Source organism: Equus asinus, chromosome 21 (genome assembly GCF_041296235.1).
Source record: "Equus asinus isolate D_3611 breed Donkey chromosome 21, EquAss-T2T_v2, whole genome shotgun sequence".
NCBI classification, from domain to species: Eukaryota; Metazoa; Chordata; class Mammalia; order Perissodactyla; family Equidae; genus Equus; species Equus asinus.
This window is the reverse complement of record NC_091810.1, coordinates 94,642,537-94,663,194: the sequence shown is the minus strand read 5'-3', so window position 1 is coordinate 94,663,194 and position 20,658 is coordinate 94,642,537. Positions and strand designations below refer to the sequence as shown.

The 20,658-nt window shown below is 39.0% G+C and overlaps 1 long non-coding RNA gene across 7 annotated transcripts in view; it reads left to right on the top strand.

Annotated features, from left to right (window-relative positions):
- Positions 1-5,685: 5,685 nt before the first annotated feature.
- LOC106829453 (uncharacterized) overlaps positions 5,686-20,658 on the top strand; it is a 29,027-nt gene continuing 14,054 nt past the window's right edge. For 2 of the 7 annotated variants that reach the window (XR_011496697.1, XR_011496696.1), the window contains exons 1-2: positions 5,714-5,840; positions 6,422-6,474. This is a non-coding gene — a long non-coding RNA (uncharacterized lncRNA). Of the gene's footprint in view, positions 5,841-6,421; positions 6,475-12,514; positions 12,609-20,658 lie in introns of all 7 variants that reach the window. The other 5 variants (XR_011496694.1, XR_011496695.1, XR_011496693.1 and 2 more) reach the window with 5 other exon arrangements.

The following is a 20,658-nucleotide window of genomic DNA, read 5'->3' as shown; positions in this document are numbered from 1 at the left end:
TTATATGGCTTGGATTGGGCCACGAACAACCAGAACAAGTCAGAAAGCACCCTTTCTTGTCCCACTACAGAGAGCTGCTGTGAAAGTACTGGCGAATTTATCATCTGTTGGCTACTTGCTGACAAAAGAAAATGATCAGGCCATTCTTTTAAACAGTTAAAAAAAATGGGGAAGGCAGCTCTTGAACTTTGAAGTGCTAATACATCATTTAGGTAGAATCTAGGAAGTCTTACTGGAAGTCACAATTTCATATCTATTCCAGCCTTAGCAGTCGCATCATGGTGACTGACAAATCAGTTAATCGTTATTCTCAGTTCTCTAATCTTTGAAGACTAGAAATACTTTTTATCCTAAAGGATGTTTTGAGAATTAAAATTTACAGAGAATTTTTTCAGTACTTAGTTGTAAATAATACACAGAGCTGTGTCTTTTAACCTTAGTAGAAACCGCGTCCTCCAAACCCAAGTGACTGAGGTCAGGATGTGAAATAAGACCGCATAATAATACCCCTGTTTCTTAAGGGGGTGGGAGAGAGTAAAGGAACAAAGTGTAACATTATGCTGCTATTGTGGCAGAGAAAGCTAACGGAATGTTTCATTTCTAAGTCTGTCATTTCAGTAATTGTTAGAGACAGTTTTCCATCAATAAGTTAGATCAACTGGTTAAATCCAATAAGAATTTAGGAAAGCTTAATTTAATTTTGGATTGATTTACCAGATTGTTGAAAGTCGTGATCAGTGGGTGATGGTGAGTGTGCGGCTTTTGGAAAAATGACTATTGTATGCCTGCTTGTCCCATTACATTATCTTATTACGTAACCTTCTTGATTACTTGTTATGATACTCTTAAATCACACACTTAAAGGAGAAATCTTAATCTGTAATACAATTTCTGGTTAAAGAACCTTTAGAGGATTTATTATAAAATGAAAGTGATGATAAAGATAATTTAGAAGAGATCAAGAAGTGGCCTATGTTTCTGGTAAGGATGGAGTTAAAGATATTAAAAGACGTCTTAGCCAAAAATAAGATTTATAAAGTTAAAATGTTTTGTTTACATGTTTAAGGATTTATGCGTGTTTAAACTAATAAAATAGTTCTCGAAGTAAATTTTCCAAAAGTTTAAAGGCCCTAGCTTCTTTTATACATTTACTCTTTAAAAATGCAGAGGATTTATCACATAAAACTGCTATGAAGAAGTGATAAGAATTCTGGTTGTTGCAAATAGGTTTGACATCATTTAACAGAGGATAAAAAATCATGTAACTATCATCAAACTACGAAAAGCTATGTAATTCATGGTTGGTCCACAAAGGATTAAAACCTTTCTCATAACTAATTAAAATGATAAAAAGCAGGATATTCATGCAAGTACGCATGCTCCATGCATGGAGACTTGAGAATAACGTGGTAGCCTAACTCACTGGAGCTGGGGAGATTCCTGGAGTCCCAAACCTTGACACTCGCATCTTAATGTAGCTATCCTGGTTCCATGTCTGCACCCAGAAACCATGGTGGAAACTGTGGGAATCTTTGATTCCTGTCCCCAGAACCCCCAATTTGGCTATCCTACAGCCGGTACTTCCCTCAAAGACTTAATTTGAAGCAACGTATAGGAAGTACATTTAGGAAGAACAATGCAAAGGGAAAAATGGCTTAGAAACTAAGGACTGTTTTCACTGATGAAAAAAAAACTCAAAACCCAACTACTGCAGCAAGATCTTTTCGTCATTTGAGAGCATCATACCCCCAAATTCTACTAGGTTATTATCCAACCTTGTTAGTACCACATGGTAAATTATTTCACACTCACAAGATCCTGGAGTAGTAAACTGCAGATACTCAAGAAAACCTGACTTTTTGTTTTTCATTGAATGCATATTATATTTAAAATAGTAATGGTATATTAATCTAAACACTCTAGGATAGAGAAAAGAAAATCATACTTTCAGTAAAAACTAAACAACTCCCCAGGCTAAGAGAAGTAACCCTTTAGAATGAATACTCTCAGTCAGTGACATTTATTGAGCACTCCCTGTGTGCATTAGGAATTGGACAGCCTGGATCCCAGCCAACAAGTTTTTCCGGGATTTAGAAATAGCTTATGTTTACTTTCTATGTTTTTATCACCAAATTGTTAGAAAATACAAAATGGAGGACTAGTTTTCAGGTTCCAAAAAGCTTTTGCTGGAAAGAAATATTAATTGTTTAAACAAGTAGTACTTGCTTCATTGCTATGATTTTCCTGGTCTTCCATTTCTGGAACAATATCTTATTAATAACCTCTTGCAGTGAGGCCATTGTGTAATATTATCCAAAAAGGAAAAAAATGCAATGAAAGAGGACTAAGGCTAATGAAATTCCATGAATACTTTTATAAAGGAAAACATAATCTGATTGAGGTGCACAAACTTTACTTGAGAATGAAGCGTGTAAAACTTTCATGTTTAAGAAAAGTTTTATTAGATACTCTTGTAGAGTTTGATATACTGTGAAACAATGACTTTTTTTTAATAGTGAAGATTTCCTTGAGTCCCAAAGACCTTTGAAGTTTGGGCAAAACATGGCAATTTGGTAGAAGAAAAAGGTGCGTTTTGAACTAATAATAAATATCCTAGTAAAGCCTATTTTCTTTTCTTATGAAACAATTTAGAATATAAAATGTTAGTTCTGTGGTTCTGAAATCTGGCTTAAAGGCTGTAATATAAGGCAACTTCAATAGAAAATCTGCTAATGCCTGTATTCCTTTTCTTTTTTTCTTACATTATATGTGACCACTTGGGATAAAATTGAAGAAATCTACATTGCCTAATTGGAGAAAACTTGAGATCAAGAATAAGCTTCAGGGGCTGGCTCTGTAGCCAAGTGGTTAAGTTCGCACACTTGGCTTTGGCGGCCCAGGGTTTCACTGGTTGAGATCCTGGGCCCGGACATGGCACCGCTCGTCCGGCCATGCTGAGGCGGTGTCCCACATACCATAACTAGAAGGACCCACAACTAAAAATATATAACTATGTACTGGGGGAATTTGGGGAAAAGAAAAAAAAAAAAAAGGGAAGATTGGCAACAGTTGTTAGCTCAGGTGCCAATCTTTAAAGAAAAAAAAAAGAGTAAGCTCCAGTTTTGCTATAAACTTTTGTGGTTGCTGACAAATCTATTAATCTCTCAGTTTCCCCATTACTGAAAAGAGCAATGTTGTGATGAAGAGATGTTAAACTACCAATCCCGCTGGTCAAGTGGATGGGGAAACATAAGGTGTGGCAGTGTTCTGGCATCTTTGGAAGAAAAGATAGCAACTCAATGTGATACTATTGGCAGTAATATTTTCAGTACCCTTTGTTAATTAAAAAAGAAAGCTCCTAGGTATACATGATTTTAAGAAGAAGCCATAGTCTGTCACAGATGGGTTAGTTATTTATAGACATTTAATGGCATCTCCTTTGGTCAGGTGAATCATCACCATCTATTCTGTGTTTCTTGTATATATGAATTTCGTGTATGCACAGGTGTGATTGTATATCACTTCAAGTGGTAATATACCTGTAATTTTAAGTTGTAACTTTAACACTCACAAAAGAACATTGAAAGACATCGCCAATTTGTAGACTTCTGGGTTGCAGTTCCATATGTATGTTCCTATTATTAGCTTATAAAGTTTTAAAAAATATATTTGAGTGTAGAAACTTATATAAAGTGGCTTTAGACATGAAGGATGTCTAAGTGTTCTTGACTGACAATCTGAATGTCGTTCTAACCTGGCTAATTGTACTACTTTTAATTCATAGGAACCAAAGGTTGAAAGTCACAGATAGAATCTTGACTACTTTGTATTCTCAGTTATGTTTTAATTCCAAAATAACTAGCTCTTTAGTCACTGGAAACAAAACACTTTTAGCATTTAACGTTAGAATACTTGAAATCCTACTTTGACAGCGTTCATACTCATTAAAAGCTCAACCCATGATCCATGTTTGCACAAGGATTTGGGTGTTACTTAAAATGGCCGTGTAATGAGCTGCTCTCTGCAAATTAATACTCACACCCCTCCCTCATCTGTAACCTGAGGTCTTTGGACAGGAGGGAAGCTAGTAAGAAATAAAGAAATAGGGAGAAAATGCAAAATCAAGGTGAAATGTTAAGCATAGGGTCATTCCAGTTGTGGCCATCAAATCCCTAATGAATAATCATAACGGTATTATTATGACACTCATTTTGTGGCATTTACCTGTTTTTAAACTAAATTGGCCAGATACAAATATATTTTTGTCTTCAAATATTTAGAATATGTTCTCTATCTTCACCCCATTTTTTCTAGATTTTGATACTAATCTTTCTTTTTTGCATATTGCATATGTTTATTCAACAACTGATCTAATTCTAGATTTTTAGTTTATAAATATTTCATTCTTACTTGTTTTATGGATACTCCATAAATACAATGGTTCTACACTCTATGGAATCATAGAGGGGTTGAAAAAAATCAACCCCTCCTACAAAAATGTATATTTTCAAGAAAGATAAATTATGTGGTGATGATTCAGTCACATTATTCAAATATTCTCCACTGAATTTCTTTAAGCTTAACTACAGTGTTTAAAATAATTTTGCTTATTAATATTTTATTTTGGTGTGAGAAAAAAAATTCTCCTAGCAGGATCAACCTTATGTTTCGAACAAACAGTTCCAAATATCTGCTTGTTCATTCATTCAGCATATATTTAGAAGCCTACTATGTGCTGGCCTCTTTGCTAGACTTGGGGAAAAGAGTTGTAAAATAGACAACAAAAGGAAGCCCTTGTTCTAATAGGTCTTATATTTTAATAGGGGAACAGACACTAAAGAAATAAAGAAATAAATGTGATAATTTCAAATATTCCTAAGTATTAAGAAGAAAGAAAACAGCAGGGGAAGGTGGGGGTGAGGGCGCCTCAGGCGTCTGGCAGGTGGGCCTGAGAAAGCGTCTCTGAGCCAAGGGCAAGCTCCTTGTCAGTAGCCAGTAGCTAAGGCAGAGAGACAAGTGCAGACAGTGGCTCTGTGGTAGAGACCCGTGTGTGATGGGGAGGGAGCTGGGGCATCGGAGAGGACATCTGGAGGGAGCAGCGGCAGGCCTTGCGGACCTTGTCAGGACTTGGATTGGATTTTAAGTGTGATGGAAAGCCACAGGAGGGTTGTAAGCAGAGGATTAAGGTAGTCTGATTTACAGTTAAAAAGAAACCTTTTTGTTTTCTTAGCCTCTCACAGTTTTGAACATAAGTATTATGTTTATACAGATCTAAAAAAAACCTTAGATAGTCAAAGATAAGTTTCTCTTTATAGGGCTATAACATTGTGTCTTACTAAAATGGTAGAAATATTTGACAATCAACATGACATTTCTTATACAGAGATTTAATAACTTGGTTGCTGTCAACTGATTAAATCCCTGTGTGAGAGAGATCTTTTTCTCCATGAAACCCTAACTAACTTAATGGCAGTGATTTTGTTTACTCAAGAAGAACTTGAAATGCCCCACTTAAAAAAATAAAACAACAACTCTGAACAACAGTGAGAAAGGAGACCGTTTTGTGTCAATGTAATTATTAGATAAGTGTGGTGGAATCACCTGACAAGGAGAGCTAATTTTAGGGAGGCTCAGGGCTGAGCCTCGTTTTTCCAATGAGATAAAAATATTCACAGATAAGTCTAGGGACACTTGGATGCGTTCACTTAGTCATGAAAGATCCACAGAGGAGGGCCCTTGATGGGAGAGGTAGGAGGCGAGGCCATACATTCGATATTGGTGGGTTGCCCTTCTTTTAGAGGTTACTTTTTACTTCCTTGTAAGGTACAGTCCAACAGTGGGTGAGTTTTACTCTATTTCATGGGCTATTTCTTCGTTCACAAGAGAATGCTAAGATAGCACTGTGTAGCGAGGTTACGCTCTGGTGCTCTGGGGGTGACAACTGGCCTGGCTCGTTTTTTTAAGCAGTTCCAGGCTGTGTGTGCGAAGGTTAAACTTGTTCTTACCGTGGTGACTCCAAAGCAGTGCCAGCGTGGCTGAGAGCTTCAGCAGGGACAGATGCACAGGCCATTATCCCTGTCTTTGAAGCACACAAAGTTAGTCTATTTTGCTAGTTGAACATGGAAGAAGAAACACCTACGTATTTTTTTGTACCATAGGCCCCAATGTAAGTGTGAGCGGGCTGGTATAAATTCCAAATGAAAAGGAAAAGGAAGTTTGCTTATCTTATCCAGTACTTTTGAAATATATTACTTATTATTTGATGGAATTTGGTCTTTTCTAAAGTATGATTATACAGCATTAAGATTAAGAAGAGGGTAGCATGCCAAGTTTGTTGTGCAAATTCTTTAAAAGGGATGCATGTGTTCCAGTGTCGCGTTTTTGTTAAATATCATTCTGAAACTCTTCAATTATTTTACAGCTTAGTTATGAAGCTTACGGATATTGATCGTATTACTCGACAAGAGCACCCAGGTATGTGTAGAAAAGTATTACCCAAACTTCATAGCCCACCTTGTTAATAACCTTTACTTCTAGTCGACTTCTCTTTTCAAAAACCAAAACTGTTTTAAAGACGAACATTTGTCATCATTTGATGATGTTTTTTAAACGTTACATATGGTGGAATATCAAGTTAAACATTAAACAAAACTATGTCTCATCTTTGAAAGCAAATTACGTGTATGCATAGGGAACAAATTTTGGGGAAAACGCATCAGAATTTAAGTACTGACTATCTCTGGGTGATGAGACTGTAGGCTTTTTTTGGTTAGTTTTTAAAATATTTTCCAAATTTTCTACAATGGTCACATATGATTTTTATCTGAATGTATTACTTTTATATATAAAAAATGTACCTACACACACCACCTAAGCCAAGAGTAACTTTGTAAAGATATAACAACAGACGAGACTACATTTTAGTTATTGATAGATGGCAATTGGTAATTGCTATCCAAAGATGAATTGCCCCTCAGAAGTAGTGTATATTTGAATGCCGTCAAAAGATAATATTAAGAATGATTAACACTTTTTCAGTTGAATCAAATTAATGCAAAAACACTTTAAAGAGTTAACTTATGAAATCAAAAAGGAATTACGAGGATGTAAGGGAGAGAACATTAAACTATGAGAAGTAGGTTTGCAAGAAAACGGGGTGTCAGGAGACCCTGGTGCAGTCTCTGCAGCATTCTGTCCAGCTGTGGGTCCTTGAACAGGGCGTAACCTCTCTGGGTTTCGTATTCTTTATCTGTAAAGTAAGAGTTTTGGTTCTAAGATTTTATGAATCTAGACTCCCAAAGGACAGATCCAAGTGTGAAGTCTTGATTTTGTGTGCAACACCGAACGTATAAATGGGTTCACAAGTTGTTTGTGCTGCAGCTTTGAGTACATTCCAATGTGCTAGTTCTTGCCTGATCCCCCAAGGTGCCCTCCTGCCTTTGGACCTTTGCACTTACTGTACCTTCTGCTCATTCCCTGAAATGTTTGCTTGTTTAATTCCCTTACCTCCTTCAAGTCTTTGCTCAAATGTCTCCTTTCAGTGAGGCCTGCTCTGACTACACTGTTTAAGACTGCCAGCCTATCCCAGTGCCATCCCTCTTTCCTGCTTTGTTTTTCTCTGTAGCACTTACTGCCTTTTAATATACTATGTTCTTTACTTACCTTCTTTGTTGTCTGTCTTTCCACACTAAAATGGATGGCTCCAAGGAGAGCAAGGGCTTCCATCTGTCTTGTTCTTTCTTGTGTTCCCAAGGTCTATAATAGAACCTGGCACATATTAGAGTCTCAATATTGTATAAATAAATGAATTTCCCATTTTTACAACATCCTACAACATGTTCATTCAGAATTATGAAAGTGAAGCAGTAAACGTGCCTAAAATTGTGGCATGTTGGTACAGTGGGAAATGCCCTGCCCAAAAGGGTACTTTTATAAACATGCATCTTTAAGAGGAAAAAAAAGAAATCATTTATTAGACAAAGATCTTTTTTAACCTTTCTTTTTTCGGGGGTGGAGGGGATGATTAGCCCTGAGCTGACATCTGCTGCCAATCCTCCTCTTTTTACTGAGGAAGACGGGCCCTGAGCTGACATTCATTCCCATCTTCCTCTACTTTATATGTGGGATGCCTGCCACAGCATGGCTTGCCAAGTGGTGCCATGTCCACACCCAGGATCCAAACTGGTGAACCCCGGGCTGCTGAGCAGAATGTGGGAACTTAACTGCTGTGCCACTGGGCCGGCCCCTTTTTTAACCTTTTTATTGAAGCAATTTTATTCTTTGCAGAAATTTCAAAATATATGCAAGCTATATATTGGATCATATGTGGAAGTCTTTGAGAATATAACATCTTTAGTATTCTGCAGAAAACATAAGATTGAAATTTTGATCAAGTATACGCATTCCTTTGACACTAAGCCATTCTTTTTTTTTTTTTTTGTGGAAGAGTAGCCCTGAGCTAACATCTGCTGCCAATCCTCCTCTTTTTGCTAAGGAAGACTGGCCCTGAGCTGGTATCCGTGCCCATCTTCCTCTACTTTATATGTGGGATGCCTGCCACAGCATGGCTTGCCATGCAATGTGTAGGTCTGTGCCCGGGATCTGAACTGGTGAACCCCTGGCCGCTGAAGTGGACCGTGCAAACTTAACCTCTTCGCCTCTGGGTCAGCCCCCAACACTAGCCATTCTTAATCATATTTGATTTAGGGTACGTTAAATATTTTTAGTATTTGGTATAGTATTCTAGTTTAAATAACATTTCCTTTACATAAGAAAATTTAATCAGTAGAGCCACTCCAGGAGTAAAAAGTTCTCATCGTTGAGTTTTTTAAAAGTAGGTCTATAGATATGTCACTATAGTAACAAACTATTGGGAAAAGAAGCTCTATTTTGCATTCATAGTGTCTAAATGCTATGGATTAATGAATACCTAGGCTAAAAAAAAATGTCTTTTATAGACTCCTTGGGATTTGTTTTCTTCATCTGTTTGGTTTGGCTGCTCTCATTTACATACTTGTTCTCATTAGGGTTTGAATTTCAGAGCTGGCCTCACTCTGTAATGGGAACAAATGTCTTGCCATGTGATACTAACTTTCCATTACATCCTGAAGCATTTGCAGTCCCAGAGGCAAAGGATTTATGGTTGGTGCATGAGAGATGGAACCACCATGTAAAAGAGGCCAAATTTGAAAACATATTTTTTCTTGGTGCCAATATAGTTTCAAGATAATGAGAACTCAGAATAATCAGCTAATGACCAAAAATGAATCATTATTAAAACACTTTTTTTGGGCATAAAATAACTATTGTTTCTAGTTGGTTGATAATTTTCGTAGTAACCATGACATTTGGCGCATTCTAAACACCTTTCATCAGAAGCCCTCAGACCCCTTTGCAGCAGCTCATTATACTCTGAAAGAGTTCTGAGAATAATACACAAGTTTTGCTGATATTCTGTAGCAGTGTAGAGAGCAGCATGCAGGAAGTACATAAAATACACTACAAGATTTCTCAATAATTCTCCAGCCAAGTAGGAAACTGAGTAGATGCAGCACGAGAAATTCAGAAGTACTGAAAGTCAATCCCCAAGTTAGTTTGGTCAGAATTTCAAACTTGTTTTATTCTTTAAAAAAAAAAAAAGAATTGTGGAGTGGAGACTATTTCAATAGCAGGGCCATTATTAACATCCATAAAAATAACATGGCACCATATTTCCAAGGAATTCTGTATAATTCCCAACTTTTCCTTATTCCTCACTGTGTGCTATGAGATTTTTTGGTGAAAGTCTTATTTTAGTTTCGACTGGAAAGTCGAGGGAACACAGTATAAAGAATAGCAGTCAATAACTGTAAGACTTCATCACGGATCTGTTCATGTCTCTGGCCATACCCTGCATTCATGTAACACTTTATGGTTGTCAAACCCCCGCCATGCATCCTCTCATTTGACCCTTACAACCCTGTATCTGTGTGCCCTTGGACAAGTCACTCAGCCCATGACTGTAGTTCCCATTTGGTAAGCTGCATTTAATAGATGCCCTCCCCTAAATCTATAGGAATGCTTCAAATTATAATAGAATAGTCCAATACATTATGAACTCTTTAAATGAAAAGTATTTTTATAAATGTAAGATGTTATTCATCTAATTTGGGAAACTGAAACTTAGAGAGACCAAGTGAGACCAAGAGACTAAGTATTTAATCACATTGGTCCCAAGAAACACATAGAACCAAAGATTAAAAGGTTTGTATTTTGTAGCTCAGATAAAAATCATGAGATTTTATCACAAAGGAGAAAATATTGCCTCTTAAGCAGATAACAGTACTCTCTAAAAAATATAAACAAATATTCATTCTGAACCATTAGCTCCCTAATTTTATTTAAATGCATCAAACTAAATACTATTTCATCCATTACTGATCAACAGTCAGCCTACATACGACAACTGATGACAAAACCGATTTGTTTGAAAAGATACCCAATTTGGGGGCAATTAATCCCGTAATTATTATGAATTACGTAAACTGAAAGGAGAACTAGGTAATATTTTTGATAGAACTACTATTTTACAAATATATATAACCAGAATAATATTTCATAAGCAATAGTTAAGGTGGTCATCTGCTATAGCCTTGTCATATAGCTTACATATTAGAATAAAACCTTAAGAACATTGGCTATTTTATGATGTCTCAATTTGAGTGAAATGATATTCTCTAGCTTCCAAATTATTGTTCTTTTTAAAAATACATTACCCCAATCTATGTGATTGAAAGATTATTTGTGTTTGCTAAACATTGCTAACATCAGAAAATGACTATTTTAGATTATTTTATTAAGAAATTTTTATAATGGGGAATTCAAAATATACGTAAAAGTGGAGAGAACTGTATAGTGAATGGCAATACCTACATATTCAGCTGGGTTCCTAGAAAATGTAGAGAAAGTGAGTAGCAGAGAGATGGAAAAGAACGAGTGAGTAGCATGTGCAGTGTGTGGACACTTGAATGTATCTCCCTTTAATCTCTACGACAACTCTATGGGACAAGCATTATCATCTCCAGTGTAGAGATGAAGAAACAGCCTCAGAGAGACTGAGGACTTCCTCAAGAGTTTAGAATCAGAGCCACATTTGAATTGGATCTGATGCTCCCTGGGGCCATGTTCTCTCTTTTTCTCCATTTTATAACTTATGAACCACCAGATTAGGTGTCCCCAAACTTGTGAAGAGGAACTACTTTCTGGGTTTTGGTTTTGTTTTGAGATCTCATGATGGTGAAAGGAGAGGCCAAGAGAAAGGGGTTGAACCTGTTATGGATGAATTTGAGGAGCAGGGCTGCTGACAGTGAGATTCTTGAGTGGGGGAGGAAGTGGGCAGGAAGTGGGCACTTACATGCCCTGAGAAAGGAGGAGGAGGGGGCTGGCACGGGCTTTGGGTGCACCAGTTACTTAGGCTGGGGCGTCGGGAACCGCTGCTGTGGTTGGAGAAGCCTCTCTGGAGGACTTTCTGTTTGCTGATATTAAGGAGTGGAGCTTTTATAACACAAGATGAAGAATTTCATTTTTCTATTGTTAAAAAAAAAAAACAACTGGAGGTGGTGGTCTGTCATTCTATTTCAATTAAAATAAAGATGCATCTTTAGCTGGAATGTATGTGTAACTGTCTTGGAATTGGACTCTCCAGGGTCAGGCTCTCTCCACACAGCAGACCAGCAAATTCCCGGGATAGCAGGCAATGTTTTCAGCAGGCTGCTGCTGCTTCCTGTTCCAGGGAAGAGGAGACTTTGGTTCTAGTCCCAGCTCCGCAACTGGCAAGTCATCTCACTTCTCTGTGCCTCTGTTTTTCCTCCTCCAAAAAATAAGGAGGCTGGACGGGACAATTCCTTGAGCCCCTCCCAGCCCTTCCGCTCTGTGGTTCCATGAGAAGAACAGAAATCACAGCTTATCCCTTAGGGCCTCTGGAGGAATAAAGCCAAAACATTTACCTTCCATGGCAAAACTCTGTCTACTGTACAAATTTTCAAAGATTTAAACTCCATTACTCCTGTAGATTTGCTGGGAAGCAGGTCAGCTGACATTTCCATACACTTATTTGGATGTGTTTTAGCATCGTTAGAAAATTTTTCTCTAGTCTGAAACTTCGCTGGGAGCTGATTCAATTTTTTTTTTACGTCTCAGTTTAAAATTTAAAGTAATTGACTTGTTTTGGGCGTCCTATTTAGGGTGTTTTTTAAATCTCAAATAATTTTGTCAAACACTCAAAATTACACTCCACCCTCAGAAATTATATTAGGGACAATTGATTGCTATATGAAATGGAATAGATAAAAATCTAAATGTTATAATATTTCAGTTATTCAAATGTATACACCTTAATGATGAATATGTGCTAAATGGAAACATTTTACTATAATAATACTTTATGTGTTTCTACTGCATGAGTTTCATTAGTTCACGAATGGGTGGATAATCTTGGTAAGAAAACAAAAAGATTTTCCATTGTTTGAAAATATAGATTCATCTTCTTTTGGAGTTGTTGCTTGCTCAGCACACATGTGTTGAGTTCCTGCTAACTTGACCAGCACTGCCTGCTTGCTAAGGTTACAAAGGTGAGTAAGATATGCTCCTTGTCCCTGGAAAGCCAAAGCTAGTAGATGCTTGTAGTTTGTCTGGAAAAAAGAGAGCTTGTAAAGTGTTCTACTATATTACCTTGTTTGAACCAAAGAGGTGGTATTATTATCTTCTTTATTTTACTCATGAGGAAACTGAGTCTCATAGAGGTTAAGTTACTGGAATGGTCAACTTGTTACTTGCTCAGAGTCTGTTGTCCTATTTAACAAAGGCTGGGACCGTGTCTGTCCTCCTCATTCTGTTGCCTCAGTGCCTAGAACAGTACCTGGACATAAAAGGTGCACAAGACACATTTGATGGATTAATAAATATTGGATTATTAGTACAGCCAACACATTGGATCACAGATAAGCTTCAGGACTATTAGTCTTCTCACTCTTCAAGCAAGTGCTCTTTCACTATGCCCTGCTGCCTCTTTAATTATATCTGTTTAGTATTAATAGAATCGATGCTTGAGGTCTGGAAAAAGAATTATGTGCTACCTAATTTTTTAAATAAGAGAAGAGATTGCCTTTGAAAAGTAGAAGCTGAACACCCTTGCAAAAACAACAGGATAAATCCCCTTGAACTCGGACCTTGAAACTCAACTATCAAACTATTCTTTTCTTTATGAAGAAACAATTATGTCATATGTTTCAAGCTTTCCCGTTGTTTAATGATTTGAAGTCATTTCGAATTAGCTATTAGAAGACATGGCAGCGAGTTTGAGAGTCTAGTGGTACTTTGTGCGCTTTGTTAATAATTTGGATGCTATTTATGAAGCTTAGTTTATGGCTGATGCTAAGATACAGCATTATTAGCACTTAAGGGTATAAGAATGGAATTCAAAATGACCTTGGCAAAACTGAGAGCTGTTAATCCTAAGTAGGAACACATGTAGGCAGGAGAGACAAATGTACCATAACTGCAAGATGCAACTGTGGCAGAAAGGGATTCAGAATCCAAATGCAGGAATCACAAAGTAGTTCTTGTATTACGTTCTCCAGACTATTACTGGATTACTCTGGTCAGCCTTGGGCCTACCTGTTTAAGAGATTTGTAACAAATTGTGTGAGAGGCAGAGGATATAGAAAATAGGTGAAGGTTGGAAATTTGGGAATGGGAAAACATAGAAAGCAAGTTGAGCTTCAGTCATGTAAGGTCTCAAAAGTTTCTACCTCTCATACACCCTTTCCCAGAAGCTACTCCAGGATGTGCCCCACCAAAATGAAGGAAAGAAGCAAGAGAAAGGAAGACAATGGATACAGGATACAGGCAAAGGGAGCTCCCAGGAGAAAGGGAAGGGAGAGCCTGGGTGGTGAGTGTGCACCTGGTGTCCAGGACCATCTGTCTGGTCCACACATGTCACAAGATGTGAGGAAAGACTTCTGTAAGAAGATGAAAATGAAAGAATTCCTGATATGTTTGAGCATTTTAAGAAAAAGGTTAAACAAATTGTTGGAGAGTTTGGGGTTAAAGTAATGATAGTATGCAGACTATTTGACAAAACAAAACCAACTCCAAGGAAACAAAAGTTTGAGCCAAAAAGAAAAGAATTCCAGTCTACATATGATAGAACTTAGCTCTTGTAACCTTTCTGCGTCTACTATAAAATAGACACCAAGTATTAATCCAAACAGACATGACCTAATGGTATTGAGTGGACCAAGAGATGGGAAGGGGGATTGCGTGATGGGCAGGGAGCAGGTGGGGAAAGAAAGCTATGCTCTTACATGAGAAGTCATGGAAAATGCCTACACCTGAAAAATCAGATTAGCAATATAAACAAATGTAGCACACTTAAAGTTGTGAAAGTAAACACCAAAAACGTCAATCAACCAACTCATGGAACAAATGAAATAAAATAGCCAGAAACGCTGAATATGGCTGTTTGAAGTGGGGAGAAAGATGCTGGGGGGAGGCATGAGGGACTGTTATTTTCACGAAAAAAAATATAAGCTGGATCCTATAAACTATGTGCATGTATAACTTTGATTAAAATAAACAAAACAGTTTAACTACACAAAAATACAGTTAAGAGGTGATCTAATAATATCCAAATGTGGGGAAATTTGTCTTTTCTCAGGGTGATAATTCACTGCTTGTTGCATTTATGAAGTCAAGTTTGGGTTAATGTTGTGTTCTGGTAAGGGTTGTTCCATCCCAGTTTCTAAACAGATGAGGCGTTTCCTTTCCTGAGGTGTGTGGGACTAATGATGCACACTCAGCCGTCTGGCATGGCTTACGTGCAGTTATGGAGAAAGGCTCTGGCTCAGCTTCTGGGTTCCTTGGAACTCTGGGGGCCTCTGGCGGAGGTGTGGGCTGAAGGACAGAGCACTAGCTTTGTAGACCGATAGACCTAAGGCCAAAGTCCAGCTCAATAGTATGTTCTTCATGTGACCACAGAAAAGTTGCCTAGCCTCTCTGAACCATAATTTCCTGATCTGTAAAATGGGGCTATATGATACCCACCTCATAGCAGTGCTGAGTGATTCAATGAAATTATGCTTATAAAGCACTTGGCAGATGTTCAAAAAATATCAGTTCCCTCCCTTCTGAGGTAGGAACCTCGTCACAGGTTCACAACAGTAATCATTTGAGTCGTATTATGGTGGTGCTTATTCAACTCTATAATAGAATCAGGTGCAGAATTAAAATACGTATTTAAATATATGCTTGTTTTACCTTTTACATGATGCAAAACAACCAGTTCTCCCATCCTAGATGGATATGCTTTAAAAGATAATTGATTTGCTCAAATTAGATAGCTGTTTTGATGTCTTGTAGACACAACTTGAGTGTTCATGTGTTACGTGTGGCCTGGTACCGTGAGAAGACTTCAGAAATGCTCACGGCCTGTACGTGATGGAATAGTCAAAACATGCCCATCCAACCAGTCTCCCGACTTGCTATGTAACCCCTTGAGACCCTGTGAATCATAGTTTATAAACAACTATTCATAGATACAGGTATTTCCCCTGGGGTATTATTTATGCAAGGCTGCTGGGAGCAACTTTTTTTGCCTTGCTAAGTGTTAACGCCAGCACCTGGCCCACAAAGGCAGCGCTGTGGAGGAGGCAGAAGGATCCATTTTGGAAGAGGGGCTGAAGAGGCCCCTTAGCGAGCGGCGCCAGGAACAGTCAGCCTTTGAAGAAAAGTCTTCCTAAGGAACAAGGACCAGGTGGCCCTGTGGTCCTCCGTGGTTCATGAAGAGCAAGCTGCCACTTACTCAGCTTTGGGATTCTGCCCAAAATGGATTTCCACATGAAAGATTAAAAACAAACGAAAACAAAAACAAAAATGACAAATTGATCTCTGTGTTGCTGCCTTTCCAGTCTGCTCAGATGTGAACCCTTCAGTGCCCATCCCAGGAGTGCCTATTTTCACACTGGAATTCTTTCACTCAATAAAAATATTTTCAAAATCTTACATATTTAAAAAAATGCAGCCAGTAACCATTTTTGTGTTTTGAACTGGCTCACAGTAAAATAGATTTCTCACCTTTGATCTAGGTGAAAGAGCATTGAGTTCCTACTTGCATTATTCCATTTTCTCTGTCTCAAACAGGAACAAAAATCCTTCCATTCACTCATCAGTTGAATTCATCAGTTCCTTGACTTGAGCAGCTGCTGGACACTGGGGATCCCAGATGACTGTGACAGAACATCTGGCCCGGAGGAGCTCATTTTCTAGTTAGGGATGATGGTGGAAGGAGAGGAACCTAAATTTTGAAATAGGCAATGATGATAGCATGACAATAAAATTACGTATAAAGGTTAAGATAGCACAATCGCTAGTAAAGACAACCCTGGGCTTTCCAGAAAGGCTTCCACAGACAAGGTGAAGTTTTGGTTTGGTTTTGAAGGCCTGGTGAGGGTTTGCCAGTCAGGCAAAGGGGACACGGATGATATTCGTGAAGGATAGCAAAGGAATGGTATAGGGTAAAGGAATAGAGTTTAGAACCAAACACTATGTTTGGGGAATGGCATGAGGCTCTGTGCGGCTCGGGTAAGGAGTAACTATGGGAAGGTGGGAGGTGAGAAACAAGAGGTGGAACATCTCTGAGATAGGTAACAGGAGTGACAGGCTCCAGGTGGCATTGTCAAAAGAACACTGCCGACAGTGAGATGGGCCTGAGTGAGGTGAGGCGCTAGTCAGGAACGGTCCAGCTGAGAGAGATGGAGTTCCTGAACAATGGCAATAAGCATGTCGAGGAGGAGGTGATAAGTAATCAGAAGTCATTTAAAAAGGTGAAGTACTATTTACTATCGTAAAAAGATATTAATTATTGCTATTATTATCTGTCCTAACTTGGAATCTTAGCCCCAGCGTAGCAAATATTTCCTGTGGCCAATCTAATGCACAATGCCATCTACAGTAGGTGTGTGCAACCATCAACAGTTCTCTCCTGACTTCCCCGAATTTATTATGAAGCCTATTTGTGGAAAAAGCTCATTTTAGCTTCTTTAAACATCGTAAAATAAACTTGATTGCCCCTTTGATTTTCTTTAAGTATCCTGCAGAAGACCATTAACTTTGTTTCCAGCATGAAAGATAATGTCAATACAAATTTTGTGGAATTGGTAAAGTGGTGAAATTTAAGGATGTGGCTGAAGATGCCTGTGATTTCATAGCCTTTTCACTTAGATGAGTGAATTGATGGCTTTGCCACAGCATCTTCGGCATTCCAGGCTTATGATCAAATGGACTCCTGCTCACGTTTCTTTTAACCTTCATTCGAAGGACTTGAGCGGCACTCGTAATTAGATATGTAAACATTTGTAAATATACCGTGGATTTGACAATGATTCAATTCAACATTTTGACCAAATACCTATGCTAAATCCATAATGAAACAGCTGAAGAAATAATTTCTGGAAGAGTTTTTTCTCTTCCTCAGTGTTCCTCAGGCAGGAAGCCACAGGAAATAATGTATTGTGGTGCATATTTCCCTGCAGGATTCGGTGTGTCATTCACTGTGCAGAATTTTACTTTCCTGCTGCCTGTAGTTCACATTTTTGTACTTGCTTTTCCCTCCAGGATAATTTGATGAAGTCAGTTCCTCAGAGATAGAAAACGTCTTTTTATTTTTTTAAGGCCAGCTTCCCCCACCTCGCCCCCATTGAGAGATAAACATGGTTAAACAGAAAAGATTTAAGTAGTCGGAATTAATTATTTTGACATATGAAATAACCATGATTGCAATATGAAATAGTCATTAGATAATTTTACTAATCTAATAAGATAAGTGTTTTTGGTTAAATGAAAATAGGGTCTGTCAAAATTGGAGCAGTTTAAAAGGTAGTAAATTAGAACCTGGAATATGGAAATGAAACCACCCTTTTCTGGGAGAACCTCACTGTTATTTTATTAGGTATGGTTTTTACTTTAAAGTTTCTCTGCATTTCTTTACTTCTCACTTCCCTGCACCCTTTCTTTACTGGAGAGTGAAACATTTTCCCCACTCTTAAATGGGAAAGTGGTAGAACAGAATGTTTTTGTCAGAACTAATATTCTTGTGTCAAGCAGCTTTTTTTTTCAACACCTATACTGGAGGTTTTTCAACCCTGTGTGTGCATTGGAATCACCTGGAATGCTTAAAAAATTGCTGAGGCACTGGACTCCAGCCCCAGAATTACTGATTTGGTTGGAATGGGGTGGGGCCTGGCGTTTCTTAAAGGCTCCCAGGCCGACTGTAACATCCGGCAGAGTTGAGACCACGGGCCTCTGCTGGCCTTTGTGCAGGCACCCCAGGCTCATTTCCAACCTGCCCGACTTGACTTCCCTGTCAGCCACTTGGCAGTCAAGTGCGGCAGGCTCAAAGGGAGGGGCCCAAGACGATTTACTCAGGTGCAGGAAAAATATGAGAACGACTACCTCTATTTTTTCATCTCATCCTCTAACGATACCTGTTTTTAAAATTTTTTATGGGGCACATACTATATTAGTACAATAGACTTTTTTTTTGGTAGATGGGGCTGCACCATCAAAATGTTCACTGCCTTTGAGAGAGGCGCAACACAAAACATCCTTTTTCGCATTACTACATCTCTCAGTTCTTTGGTGTCACCAAGAGCAGCTCGAATGTTGGCTTTGTGTCTCCTGATTGCTACAGAGTCTTCTAGAGCTATGGATGGAGTCTTGCACAATCTTTGTCCTCCCACAGCTGTATTATATGAAAAACCAAATAACACAGTCTCTCGTGCTGGATCTTTGCCCTTCCCAGAGTTCCTGATACAGCTTCATCTCCTGGCCCCTTCTTATGGTAAAATTTTCTCTCGCCCTTCTAAACTCTTCTAAGATGCACAAGCACTTTTGGGTATAACAAACAGGAGAGACTTTAATATAAAAATGCCTTCAAAATATCTCCTGATATTAAGAAATTGTTTTTAAGGTATAATAATGATACTGTGGTTATTTAAAGGGAATCATTGCTCCCCCCCCCCCCCCAAATCCCCCTCTGACATCAGACACTCAAACCAAGTCACTGGCTCCAGGACATTTTCAACCTAGTTTTGCCAGGCAGCCCGGCCCCAGCGCAATCCTCCTCTGCTGTGGTTCTGTTCTGGGGGGCTGGGGTGCCAGCAAGGCCAAAACTGCAGCTTCCCTCACTTCTTTTGTGGGCTGGTTCTTGCTCTCTATGCTCTCGCCTGAAGTCTCCTATGTGCTCCGCGTCTCCCAGCCTCCTGTCACCACCCTGCGTAAGGGGGTTTCAGGTATTTGCAGATGACCTTTCTGTTCCCTCTGCTAGGCCCAGTGGAAAGCACCCCTCTTCCTTGTCCCCGTGAAATGGAAAGTCTAGATGCAGGCTTCAGAGTTTCTGTTGGGGAAGTTTCTAGGATGCCTATTGATTTTCGAGTTTTTGTACTCAGGAAAATTATGAGTTGCCCCAAAATTCCCTAACGTATCTTCGTAATTCTAATTAATCCCTGATATTTGGAGAATGTCAGGGTTTTCAGATAACTTGGATATATGCCATCTCATTTGTGTAATCATTTATTGTTCTCTTGTACTGCACACGGCACCTGCTTGGCACTTCCTGTAACTGTAGGTGAGAAGGGCCGCTCTCAACCGTGTGGACGCAGGCTCCATTCCACTGTCCAGATCTTGTTGTTTTCCTGACAGCTTTCTGGTCCCCCATCCCCAGCGTGGCTCTTAGGTGTTGCGTCACGACTTCCCTTTCCCCTACTGCTCTGTGACCTACCACGTGAAGAGTGTTGGTCAGTGTGAACGAGCTAGCATCCCAGGGTTGGCAGCTGCTTAGTTCTGACCTATAGCTGGGCCTGGGCTGGGGACTGAGAGGGAGGGGCGGGAGCCGGAAAGGGGAGAAGAAACCCATAATTGTTCCCCTTCTCTTCTCTCCTTGCACTTTCAGTTTTAGAGAGACTAGAGGCAAGTCTTCTGCTGGCAGGGGGGCCTCCACTTAAGCTTGGGTTCCAAGGACACTAGGAGAACTGAGCTTAGGGCCTCCCAGCCCTGCTTGCACCCTCAGGACTGAGACCAAATAGGGGAAGGGTGGAAAGGAGGAGGCACCAGCTCGGTTCGGGGCAGTCCTGGGAAGAGGGGGAAGAAACGGGGAGAGAGGTGGGAGAGACAGTGAAGAGCGAGAAGAGGAGAAGGGAGAGGAGGAGGACATATTTTCATCTGTTTCTCACGTTAGAAAAAGCTGGGTTATCCTGTGCCTTATTTCATTAAAATGCATTTCATAGACTTCTGATGAGATATTTAAAATGTCCAAATGGTAGGTGAGCTATTGATATGCTAGGATTTTGTGGGCAAAATGAGGCAATTTTTCAGATATTTCCTAAAGCAAGAAGTTCCTGACATTGAAGAGACAGCGATTTGTTGACTGTCTTTATCCAAATTTGCTTCCCAGATCCTCAATAATATATTTCATATAATATATATTTCATATCAGGTTGGTGTTTTGACTCAGTTTTCCAGGTCATTGAAGGTAATTGCTTAAAACTCTTTCTCGTGCCTAGACAGACAAGACCTATATGTTGGTAAGTTTGGTTTGTTCTTTTTATATAAATCCTGGCAGGAGTA